The following is a 13214-nucleotide window of genomic DNA, read 5'->3' on the forward strand; positions in this document are numbered from 1 at the left end:
AGGAGATGGCAAATACACTAGAAGAGCTACCTTTATATCACGCTGAGCTGAGGGTTTGTCAAGCCCAGCTCAGATTTTCAGGAGAAAGGTGATGTGAACCAAAAGCAGGAGGAGATCATCACTGCTGGACCGAAGGCTAAGAAGGAAGAGCTTCTGCTGTTTGCAGTGTATACTGCTGTGGATGCTGTATCGTGTGACATGCACAAGATGTTTTATTCAGACTGAACTCTTTCTTTGTAGTGTTTACCTGGAGAAGATCGGAGGGGCTGGCTAAAATGATGAAAGCTCGAAGCAGATTAGAACACCGCTTTGAAAACTTGTACGTGATGCTGTGGGGTTGATTCAGTGACCTTGTGGGGCCATAACAGAAATGACAGCAGTGTAGTGGATCAAATAAAGAGTGATGATGTTATATTTGTGACTGTAGCAGGACCAAGGCTCAAAAGGTTGCAGGCGTTGTTAATTGAGCAGAAGATGGACGGCATCAAGCCCTCTCCTCGACAGCTACAGGATCACAGTCTGCAGGTTCAGTTATGCAACGTTTTAGCATCGATGCGTGAAGTTAAGAGCAGACAGGGAGGTTATTTTTGCACTGGGCTGGAATGACTCAGTTTACCTGTCAAAGGCTATCACGGCTGGGAGAAAACCCTCAGCATTAGTAAAGAAGGACCACGGTGGCCTCTGGGTAGAAACACTGCAGAGTTCATGTGGATACGCTGCTGCATTAGGTCAGATAGAAATATCATAAAGCATCATTAAGTAAAAACGTTTATTAAGAACAAATGTTTAAATATTGTTAACGTGTTTCCCAGAAACATCTGTAGAGACAAAGAGCTTTCTGTTGTTGCTTCGAGGAAACAAGCTCTTCTTTTTAGTTTTGTCCTGGTATTTATTCCAGGACGGACTCATCCACTGAGCAGTGTTTGGGTTTCTTCCTTTTCCTCGTTCTGGATGCAAACTATTACAACTCGGGCTTTATTTCAGTGACAATGGCCTTAAGCTGCAATACAACAGGAAGTTACTCATATATAGTAATTTCCCAGACCATATTAAAAATCCATTAACAGGAAATACAAATGATGGGACAATGCCACAGCATGGACATTAGAACAGTTGGGAAAATTTACCTGGAAAAAGGTGAAAATGAGGCTTCATTGAACTGGAATTACAAAGACCAGGAATGTGAGATCCACCAGCCACAACTGAGGGTTTTTACACATCATATCCTCAAAGTAGAACCACAGTGATCAAAAGAATCGACTTTAATGTTATTCTTTCTTTATTTATGTCAGATTTAACCCCCCAAAAAGCTTTAATCTTTAACTAGTCTTTGGACGTAGCTACAGTACGGTCAGGTTGACAGTTTATGGGTAACATGTGGCCACCAGGCACTGCGACACACTTCCATGTTATATTACCTTGGCGTCCCGTAGGAATACAGGAGAATCATGTGAGGAATCTAAGAGTTGTTTCTTAATTCAATTCAGTTTACAACAGCAGTCGTCTCAAGGTGCTTTATACTGTAAGGTAGCTCGTACAATAATACATACAGAGAAAAACCCAACAATATGACCCCCTATGAGCAGCACTTTGGCGACAGTGGGAAGGAAAAACTCCCTTTTAACAGGAAGAAACCTCCAGCAGAACCAGGCTCAGGGAGGGGCGGGGCCATCTGCTGTGATTGGTTGGGGTGAGAGAAGGAAGACAGGATAAAGACATGCTGTGGAAGAGAGACAGATGAACCGCTGAGTGTTGTCCCGTCGAGGTGGCTCTTCTATGTTGTGCATTTATGGCACCAAACCACAAATGCAAAGGAAGAAAGGGTCGAGGCACAGCACCCAGCTGCCTGACAATATTCAGGCAACGTCCAAAGCCCCACAAAGGACCTACCCACACCCCACTGGCCCCGCCCAGATCAAGGAGCTGTCACAGCAGACAAAAATGTGAAGTCCGCACATAGTCGCCATGGCACCCACCAACCCACCACACCATCCCCCATGGAGCTACCAGGAGAGGCATACTGGCCCACTGAGGATCACAGAGGAGCAGACCCAGGGGGGCTGACAGCACAGCCCCCACCCACCAGTCGTGCAGCTTATTTTATCTTGTCAGCGTGAGCCCCACCTAAAGGGGACAGAGGGATTAGTGAGTTGCATTAGTGGGGCAGGAGAGAGTGAAGCAGGGGAGCCAATGTCACTGCGATACGACTCCTCAACACCATCCAGCCTGCCCCACCACTCATAATGAGTCCTGCTGTGCTCTGTAGCAATGATGCATTTTATGTGTGTGTGCCAGGTTAGTGCTGTGGATTCAAAGGAGCACAGTTCCACTAAACAGGAGATCAGGATAAACCCCAGTAACCAACCCTGCCCCCGCCATCACATATTCTCAATCCCAGCAGAGGCCAGCCCCACAATGACATGCCACACGTGATACACAGCCAACATTACTGTTATAATTACATGTTTCCTTTATTACTTTCCTTTCAACCTATTGATTTTGCACCTTAAACTTTCTTTGGTTGCTACAAGCCACAAAGTCCTTTATGGTTTGTCCCTGTTGTGTGGAGGGCTGTTTTTAAGAGCTCAAAAATGGGTGTATCAGAGTCAAACAGGCAGCACAGTGGAAAAGTGGTTGGCACTGTTTCCTGACAGCAAGAAGGTTCTGGGTTCAAATCCAACATCTAAGCTGTTTGCATGCTCTCCCCATGTCTGGGTCCTCTCTGGGTTCTCTGGCTCCCACAGTCCAAAGACGAGCAGTTAGTGGGGTTAGGTTGATTGGTGTATGTGCCCATGAGTATGAGTGTACACGGGTGTTTCTCTGTGTTAGTGACAGTCTGACAGAAGGCTGCATCCCTCAGCCTCATGTGGGCTGTGTAGCCCCTTTACAACTGCAGTGAGAGCTCAGACCTGTTTCTGGTGGGTGGTGGACTCCTCCAGGGCTTCCCCTGATTCCCCTTCTGCCACAGAAGACTGTGGCCTCAGAAACGCATATCTGCTTTTTGCAAATGAAGCGAACCTGTTGGCTTCATCAGCAGGGGCGGATCTAGAAGGGTGGCATGGGGTGGCAAGTGCCACCCTAAAATGATCCCTTGCCACCCCAAGTGCCACCCCAGTTTTGCATATGACAGTGTTGTTTATTAAAATAAGTTTAACAGTTTGAGCGTAGTTACAGTCAGCAGTGAATATAAATGCTAGAACTGGATATATTCCATAGTGTCCCCCCCTCCACATTAACAAATGGTTCAGCCCATAGCAGGACGGCTTTTTTCTTGTTTTCAGCAGCAAGCGATGCTTATGATTGTGCCAGAGCACATTTTGAACAACACCATGGGAATTTCGGATGTTACACAGGTGGGTGGATGTTACACTGTGGAAATGAAGGAAGGTGAGTGCTATTTTAAATGGTTGTAGAAAATGAAAAAACAGCAGGTGTATTGGCTGCATTTTTAGATAAATAGTTGTATCTGTTTACAAAATGTACAATTTATATTTGCATTTCAAGTTATAAACATTTACCCAACACGTCTGTGGTTTTTTTACAGTAAAAAATACTGCTAGGATTTTAGGTTCTTTGTGTGATTTCAGATCAGTAATAGTTACATTAATAGTAATAGTAATACTAATGCAGTATGTCAGTGAAAAAACAACTAAATTCAGTTGAGCTGAAAAGATACCAAACAAAGCAAGAGGAGGAAAAAATAAAATGAAACAATCTGAGGGTGAAATACAAACGTAAACTCAAAGGAGTCACAAATGTCCGGTTGTGTTTCAGACCTCAGAGGGTGAATCCAACAAATCATGAAAAATGAGGTTTACATGTTTGTTCATGACAGTGCAGATTTCTGACATTTTGTGTCATTTAAGCTGCAACAATGTGACAGTTTTCTAACAAAAACAGTGAAACTTAAGTTAGACTTGTGTTTGTAAATGAAGCGCCCCATGTTGTGTAGCTTTCTGGAGTTTATACTTATTGGGCTACATGTTTATTTAATATACAGGCTGTACAGTACATAACATCAAAACTCACATGTTTCATGTAACTAAAGTGTGTAATCATGTGGGTACAGACAATAATTAAGTTATAGACTATATTTATATGAAAAACGTGCATACTTACTGCATTTGAATCATTTTAACCACATGTAACCACCTGCATATGTGTTTGGGGGGAAAAGGCTTTGATTTTGCCACCCTAAGAAAATTTCTCTAGAGCCGCCCCTGACCATTTCACAGGATTTGCATTTAAAGATGCAACAAGACTAAAATGGTTAGGGTCAGGAGGTCAAAGGTCAGGGCTCCTGTGGGTCTGAGGGCGGCCTCACGCTGGAGAAGGATGAAGGAGTCTGACCTGAGCCAGTGTTTGACATGAACACATCAGCACTGCTGTCAGTGAGCCTAACGACAGCCGTTAGCATCATTTCAGTGTTTCAGTCATAAAAACACTTCCTGTCTCTGTGGTGGTTACAGTGACATCATGCAGTTTGTGCTTTGACCTCCAGAGGGCGACAAATCAGCACAGACAGAGAGCTCCATTCAAACTTTGCTGCCATCAGGAATAATTCTTCAAATATAATCATCAGTGTTTGAGCAGTTATGATATCAGGGACAATCTAGACATGTGTGACAATACTGAACATGTCACATGACACACCTCAAACATCATGTGATCCACTCTCAGTCTGCACTTTCATTCATGACTTCAACAGGTTGAAACGAGCTTTGAAGAAACATCAGTTCAGTGCTGAAATATTTAAACGCTGCAGGAAGAACAACAACAAATTGATGACGGATGTTTGTGCTTCAAACAGGAAAACCAGCAGAAATAAATCACAGCCTGCCAGAGGTTTGGAGTTTCCGAGGTGCACCTGAACGCAGCACAGTGTTCCAATGCTCCTGATTGTCCTCAAACGTCTCTTTGGGTGTTTCCTTCCTGCTCAAAGTTTAATTTCACTTCCTGAACTTCGTGGAGTGGAGCTTGTTGTTGGTGTGTGAAGAAACTGTAAGTTTGCTTTGTTTCCTCCTTTAACAGTTTGTCTTTAGGAACTTTACTGTTTGTTCAGCTCGTGTTTGATTTCTTCACACAACAAACTGTGTGTGTTTGTATTTCCGGTCTCTCCATTAAAGTCAGTGTGTAATGTTTCCTGGCTAACATCAGCTGTGTGCAGCTTAGTTCAGCACAAATCTGCCGCTCCATAGTTCACGGTAACGGACTCACAGCTGGACCAACGAGGCCGAGTGTGTCCGCCACTCTGAGCTACGTTCGTGTTTGTGTACTTGTAGTTTGTACTTTGAGTTCACTCAGAGCCCACAGAGGACGCAGCGTACGTGATGACGTCACAGCCCTTTACCTCCTTTACTGTCACTGTGATTAATATTTACACACGAGACACCTGCAGAGCTCTGACACTGAGCTAGCACACAGCATGCTAACACTAAGCTAAAGCTAGGCTAGCCAAGAACCCAGAGTGAGGTTAAAGCTAGTGATGGGCAGATGAAGCCTCATGAAGCACTGAAGCTTTTCATCCAATTGGTTCACCCCAACGCGAAGCTTCTTGAAGCTTCATTTGCTCTAGTAGGACACCTACTGGACGTAAAAATATTAGTTGGCATGAATTTGAAGTGTGGCCTTTTTGCACACAGCCTGTAAATGTCAACAACAAAAGGAGTGTGTAAAACATGTATATTGTAGTGATGCAGTGTACTGTGTATATTTATACTGGCAGTATGGAACATGATTATTTGGAAATGCCTAAAATGGAAATGATCATATACTGTGAGGTGAGGTGTGGACAGTGGTTGTGCTTTTGTAACATTGAGGCAAGGACAGTGATTAGTGTTTAGGGGACACATCATTGGTTTTTGTTAAAAAGAAACAGTTTCTCCACTGTGGCAGGTCGTAGGCGATTTTTTTTTTCTAAACTGTCTCTAACTCTCACTAACCGCAACTCTCCATCAAACGCCCACATTTTGTCTGAGGGGTTTATATCGCTGTCATAGCTCGCGGCAAAGTTCGAACCGCTTCCTGAACCAGTCACGTGGTACAGCCGGGCTTCGGACGTCATCATTTTCAGCTCCTCCCATAAATGAAGCAAGCCTCGATACGCGCTTCGCGGACACGCCCCCTCCATTACTCGACACACACTTCGAAGCCTCGATACAGAACGTCACATCACTAGTTAAAGCTGAGTAAACACTGACCCCAGACCAGCACCGTGATAAAGTGAGCTGCTGCTGCTGAACTTGAACAGGTAACAAAGTGATGAGCAGTCAGGCTGCAGGTTTCTACCTGTTCATGTTTCTACAGTAGAATCACTTTGAAGTGTCTTTGTGCTGTTTCATCTTTGATTTGTGTTCATAAACACTCAGAGAAACATCACGTGACCTCATCAGGATCTGTGTTGGTGTGTGGGGCTGTACCTCAGCTTTATGTTGTTACATGCTCATTTGTTCATTTTACACAGTAACATCAAAGTAATGTTATGAGGAGTAATGAAGTAACGTACTCCATTACTTTTAATCAAAGTGTTCTGTGTAATATGTGTAATAATGACTGTTTTGAGTAATGACCAACACTGATCACAACAAAGAGGAAATGCCTCCAACATGCACAAACATTTGAGCCACAACATGCAGTTAATGTGCACAAATGTCTTTGATATGCTGCTCAGTGATGGTGGTGACTGTCAGAGCAGAGCTACTGAGAATCAATAAGTAATATCAATGATGGGATCAGAATCACTAAATTCTTCTCATCCCTGTCAGTATCATACATGTGCTGTATAATGTGATAAATGTAGAGGTGCTGGCTGTTCTCTCACTCTGCTGTTTAGCTGTAAAGGACGCCTCCCTGCCTTTGTCTCATTCATGACCTTTAATAGTCTCTTCTAACATGCAGAGATCTGTATGATCTGTTTCATAGAGTCTAACCAGCCTGTACAGGTAACAACAACAGTCACTGCATCACTGACACACAAACGTCATCTCTGTCAATAACAACATTCATACATGGAATAAAAACACATCAGTGGATCATTGCTGGAGCTGATGTTTGTGCTCCTGGTGCAAAGGCTCTCAGTTTCCTCCTTGAAATAACATCAGTGGTGGGTCAGCGACATGCTTTCTTTCCCTCTCAGGTTTAAATATCTGGGACTCTCCACCGTTTGGTTTTAGAGCTGAAGAAGCTTCTCAGATGAAACGTCTTCCAGAAACTTAAAGACGTCTCTTTTCTCTCCAAGCTCCTTAGATCACATGACCTGGATGACTGAACCTACAGACATATTGACCTGGTTTCATGGTCACATGACAGGTCAGAGGTCAGCGACTGTAACTCAGTTCCTCCTGTTAATGTGAACTCACTGAGTGTTTGTGGTTTACCTCTCAGACTGACTGAAGATGATGATGGAGGAAGAGGAGGACAGAGCAGAGTCTGCAGGGTCCAGCTGTCCGTCTGTGAGGAGTGACTGGTCCAAAGGTCGACCTCCAGACTTCAGTGGTGAACCTGGAGCAACGAGGTCAGAGAGCTGAACTCACTGAGTAACAGAAATAATTCTGCACTGACATTATAATCAGTGTTGACTCTGGTTGATTGTCTGACTGTGTTTGTGAGCTGAGAGGAAATGAAAATGAGTTTGTAACAAAAATCAGTTTTGTCCAGTTTTCCTGTAAAAAGCTGAACTCTAATCTAAGAGGATGTTACTGACAGGAAACAGCTGCATTATCTGCAGTCTGTGTGATCACAGCTGCTTCAATCATGTTTGTGTCTGCAGAGGTCAGAGGTCACAGTCTGCAGGGTCCAGCTGTCCGTCTGTGAGGAGTGACCGGTCCAAAGGTGTCCCTCCAGACTTCAGTGGTGAACCTGGAGCAACGAGGTCAGAGAGCTGTGATGACTCCTTTACATGTTTGTGTTTCCTGGATAAATATGACCTGAAACATCCTCAGATTGTTACAAAGATTCATTAAAAAGAAAACAATGAAAGAGAAAAGATCCAAATGTTCGACTTGGTCATTTGCTGTTTGAGGACAGTGATGCTCATATCTGTGGGGAAAGTGTGACCTGAGTGGGTTCATGTTTGTCTTTAAAGAACAGAGCTGCTCTGATTCTCTTTGTGTCTGATCTGTTAAACAGTCTGAGAGGTCACACAGAGACCCAGCAGCTAAAGCCTGGATCATACTGGCTGCTGTTACTCCATCAGGACAACACTGAACCACAGTGGTGTGGATGTAGTGGATAAATCCCACCATACTGATGCTCAGAGTTAACCACAGGGAACAAAACCAGATGTTACCTTCAGATTGTGACCTTTGGAGTGGACGATGCAGATTTCAATAGAGAATAAATGTTGTTGTTTTTCAGCTGTGAAGAAAGAATCTAATTTTCTGAACTTAAGAATTTATGATGCTGGAAACAACATGGAGACTATAACACAACATTTCCACTGTGTTCATAGAATGAATGTAAAACTGTCAGACATTCATTAAATATGCAAAATGTCTACAGAAGCATCAGAGGGTCAGACGTGAAGCACTCAGTGATTTTGATCAAATGACTCATCAGTTATTGATCTGTACTACACTGATCTACCACGTTAGTAAAGCTGGTGTTCTGGTGGTGGAGGGAGACTCGGATCATGTTCTGGTTTTGGAGCAGTGATCTGCTGATGGTTCAGTTTGATGAGCTTCTTCAAAATCATCCCTGACATCACCACTGAAAGGACGTCCATGAAAACAGACTGAAAATTACTGATATGTTCACAATCTGAGAGTTTAAAACTTGACAGACTTGATTCAGATGAAGTTATTTGAGCAGAAACTCCTGGATCTTTATCCTGTGTGGATCTAATCCTTCATGGTTCCTCCACAGAGTGGACCAGCAGAGCTCAGAGGTTCCCAGTGGTCAGTCTGCCCAGCAGCATCAAACACAGCTGGACTCCATATTTATGGTCTGTACATGTACAACAACTACTGTTACATCTGTTCTGTTCACAGTCATCTCCATGCTGCTCTTTGTAGACCAGTGGATCGTCAGTGTGTCCAACATGGATCTGATGTTTGGCTCCATGATTTCAGTCTGATTGGCTCATTCATAAATATTCTGTTCCAGCTGCTGGAGGACAACATCATCACTTTTGTGAAGAACGAGCTGAAGAAGATCCAGAAGGTTCTGAGTCCAGATTACCCAGAATGCTTAGAGAGTCAGAGGAGCAGCAGCAGAGAGGCGTTTGTGAAGATCACAGTGGACTTCCTGAGGAGAATGAAGCAGGAGGAGCTGGCTGACCGTCTGCAGAGCAGTAAGAGGATTTATCTAAAGATTTAAGCTGCTGGATAAATGAACATTTTCCAGAGATGGAAGATGGAGCAACATGTTTTAAAGATTAGTTCTTTTTGGAATTGAGTGTTTATTTTTCTTCTCATTCAGAGCTTCAAGCTGCAGTTTGTCATCGTAACCTTAAATCCACCCTGAAGAAGAAGTTCCAGTGTGTGTTTGAGGGCATCGCTAAAGCAGGAAACCCAACCCTCCTGAATCAGATCTACACAGAGCTCTACATCACAGAGGGAGGGACTGCAGAGGTCAATGATGAACATGAGGTCAGACAGATTGAAACAGCATCCAGGAAACCAGACAGACCAGAAACAACAATCAGACAAGAAGACATCTTTAAAGCCTCACCTGGAAGAGATGAACCAATCAGAACAGTGCTGACAAAGGGAGTGGCTGGCATTGGGAAAACAGTCTTAACACAGAAATACAGCCTGGACTGGGCTGAAGACAAAGCCAACCAGGACATCCAGTTCATATTTCCATTCACTTTCAGAGAGCTGAATGTGCTGAAAGAGGAAAAGTTCAGCTTGGTGGGACTTGTTCATCACTTCTTTACTGAAACCAAAGAAGCAGGAATCTGCAGCTTTGAAGACTTCCAGGTTGTGTTCATCTTTGATGGTCTGGATGAGTGTCGACTTCCTCTGGACTTCCACAAAACTACAATCCTAACTGACCCTAGAAAGTCCACCTCAGTGGATGTGCTGCTGATAAACCTCATCAGGGGGAAACTGCTTCCCTCTGCTCGCCTCTGGATAACCACACGACCTGCAGCAGCCAATCAGATCCCTCCTGACTGTGTTGGCATGGTGACAGAGGTCAGAGGGTTCACTGACCCACAGAAGGAGGAGTACTTCAGGAAGAGATTCAGAGATGAGGAGCAGGCCAGCAGCATCATCTCCCACATCAAGACATCACGAAGCCTCCACATCATGTGTCACATCCCAGTCTTCTGCTGGATCACTGCTACAGTTCTGGAGGATGTGCTGGAAACCAGAGAGGGAGGACAGCTGCCCAAGACCCTGACTGAGATGTACATCCACTTCCTGGTGGTTCAGGCCAAAGTGAAGAAGGTCAAGTATGATGGAGGAGCTGAGACAGATCCACACTGGAGTCCAGAGAGCAGGAAGATGATGGAGTCTCTGGGAAAACTGTCTTTTGATCAGCTGCAGAAAGGAAACCTGATCTTCTATGAATCAGACCTGACAGAGTGTGGCATCGATATCAGAGCAGCCTCAGTGTACTCAGGAGTGTTCACACAGATCTTTAAAGAGGAGAGAGGATTGTACCAGGACAAGGTGTTCTGCTTCATCCATCTGAGTGTTCAGGAGTTTCTGGCTGCTCTTCATGTCCATCTGACCTTCATCAACGCTGGACTCAATCTGCTGGATGAACAACAAACAACATCCAAGAAGTCTAGTTTTTTTAGAAAAAAAGAGTCTCTCCACCAGAGTGCTGTGAACAAGGCCTTACAGAGTCCAAATGGACACCTGGACTTGTTCCTCCGCTTCCTCCTGGGTCTTTCCCTGCAGACCAATCAGACTCTCCTACGAGGTCTGCTGACACAGACAGGAAGTAACTCACAGACCAATCAGGAAACAGTCCAGTACATCAAGAAGAAGCTCAGTGAGAATCTGTCTGCAGAGAAAAGCATCAATCTGATCCACTGTCTGAATGAACTGAATGATCGTTCTCTAGTGGAGGAGATCCAACAGTCCCTGAGATCAGGAAGTCTCTCCACAGATAAACTGTCTCCTGCTCAGTGGTCAGCTCTGGTCTTCATCTTACTGTCATCAGAAGAAGATCTGGATGTGTTTGACCTGCAGAAATACTCTGCTTCAGAGGAGGCTCTTCTGAGGCTGCTGCCAGTGGTCAAAGCCTCCAACAAAGCTCTGTAAGTACATATGTGATCATAGCTTTAGCTTTTAAATGTTTATTCTAGTTAACACAGATCAGGTGGAACAACTCAAATAAAATATCAAAAATATTATGTGGTCATCGGTACTCAGTTTGTTCAATACTGAATACAATGGAGCACAAATTGTCCACGTTTCTGAAATATTTCTGGGTGTAACTGTCACCAAAGTGCAATTTAGACCTGGCCTGTGGTTGTTATCTAAGTGATAATCATCAATTCTACTAAAACAAATACAAAATAAAGAAGTTTGACACATTCTGTTGATATCAAAAGCACACTGAACAATTCAGTGTTGTTTTACTGCTGTTCTCTCTTCACTTCTTCTCCTCTGATTCTCTCCACATGTTGCTCTGCATCAGTGCTCAGTTTCCTGACAAAACAAGATGAAATATTGCTAAATATAATAGTATCTCATTACACTTCAACATAAGTGTTTTATTTTTGTAATTGTTTATCTGTTATTTTTCAGACTGAGTCACTGTGACCTGTCAGAGAGAAGCTGTGAAGCTCTGGCCTCAGGTCTCAGCTCTCAGACCTCTAATCTGAGACAGCTGGACCTGAGTAACATCAACCTGAAGGATTCAGGAGTGAAGCTTCTGTCTGAAGGACTGAAGAGTCCACGCTGTACACTGGAAACTCTCAGGTGAGATCAAGCATTTTTCTTTCATCAACTGACAGAATTAGCAGATTAATAATAAGGCAGTCCTCTAATAAGAGGAGAAGTGGAGGTGTTTTGAAGGGCAACATACTCTTATGTTAACAAGACAGGAAGTAGTTCCTGGGAACTGCTTCCTTTGTTATTGTCTCAGTAGAAACATGATGGTGAAACAGTGATGAGTTTGCAGAGGTGAATCCACAGCACACAACACAACAATGCTGTTGCGAGCTGAAAGCAGACTTCTTACAGATTCTGAGGCTGCAGGTTTCATCACTGTCCAACCAAAATTCACTGAACCAGCAGTAAATGAACGTCCAAAACGACGCTTCATGTTTAAAAAACAGATGATCAGGGGGATTTGTGTTTACATCTTTTTTGTGTGATCTGTTCACCTGCTGTTTCAGCTGTTTGGTGGTTGTTGAGATGGTTTTGTGAACTTTTAGCTGAGATTCTGACGTTTCTGTTGATACCACACATGTCTAATTACTTTGTACAGCATGAATGGCCATAACGAGGTTTTTAACAGTAAGAAAAGTTGTAAAACTTGAGAAAATATAATTAAAAGTCCAAAACCTTCTACGTCTGGTGTCTTGTGGTAAGGAGCAGATCAAACGAGTAAAGAATTACGTTATAATTATAAATGGCTTCAACAGCACATTCAGGTCTGTGAGACTCATTCAGACACTGAGCCGTGGCTCTGTGCTACATGCACATATTTCTGCATCTCTGCCATTCAGACACACTTTATATATAGTTTATTTTATGTAGTATTCAATACTGAACTGTACATTCAGTCTTTTTAAAGGCAGCAAGTTTTATTCAGTGTTTTCATAAAAGCCTTATTTTTATCCATTTACTGCTATTAGGAAGAACACGTGAGGTTTAAGACCTGGACCAGTTTGAAACCTTTTGTCCTCCACAGTGGAAAATGGGTGGAAATAAAAATGGGTCTCACTTTAGCCAGCTCCTAATTTTATCAGTTCTGCTCTCAGCGTCTCCTGTATATCTCCTGTATAAATGTTGCACTCAGCTTTGTGGTCTCCAATATCACTGAAATGCAGCCAGATGCTGCTCATTTTGCCTTTTCACTCTTTCCTGACACGCTTGCATTTCAATACAGCTCCCATTTCTCTGTGTACTGGTCTCTACCACTACCCTTGCTGTCTATGGGACATGTCCTCTTTCACATAATGGTATGATCCCAGTCTGTCTCTTAAAGTGTTTGGCCACATGGTTTGCTCATCAGAATAACATCTCAGCCGTGCTCACATTGATTATCAGCAAGCCTGAAAATTCATCAATATTTGACATATGAAATTA

General features: G+C 43.4%; 1 protein-coding gene across 1 annotated transcript in view; it reads left to right on the forward strand.

Annotated features, from left to right (window-relative positions):
- The window catches only part of LOC113011595 (NACHT, LRR and PYD domains-containing protein 3-like), a 604422-nt gene that overhangs the window by 81747 nt on the left and 509461 nt on the right, over positions 1-13214 (forward strand). The gene's annotated exons all lie outside the window — the stretch shown is intronic.

Source organism: Astatotilapia calliptera, chromosome 3 (genome assembly GCF_964374335.1).
Source record: "Astatotilapia calliptera chromosome 3, fAstCal68.1, whole genome shotgun sequence".
NCBI classification, from domain to species: domain Eukaryota; kingdom Metazoa; phylum Chordata; class Actinopteri; order Cichliformes; family Cichlidae; genus Astatotilapia; species Astatotilapia calliptera.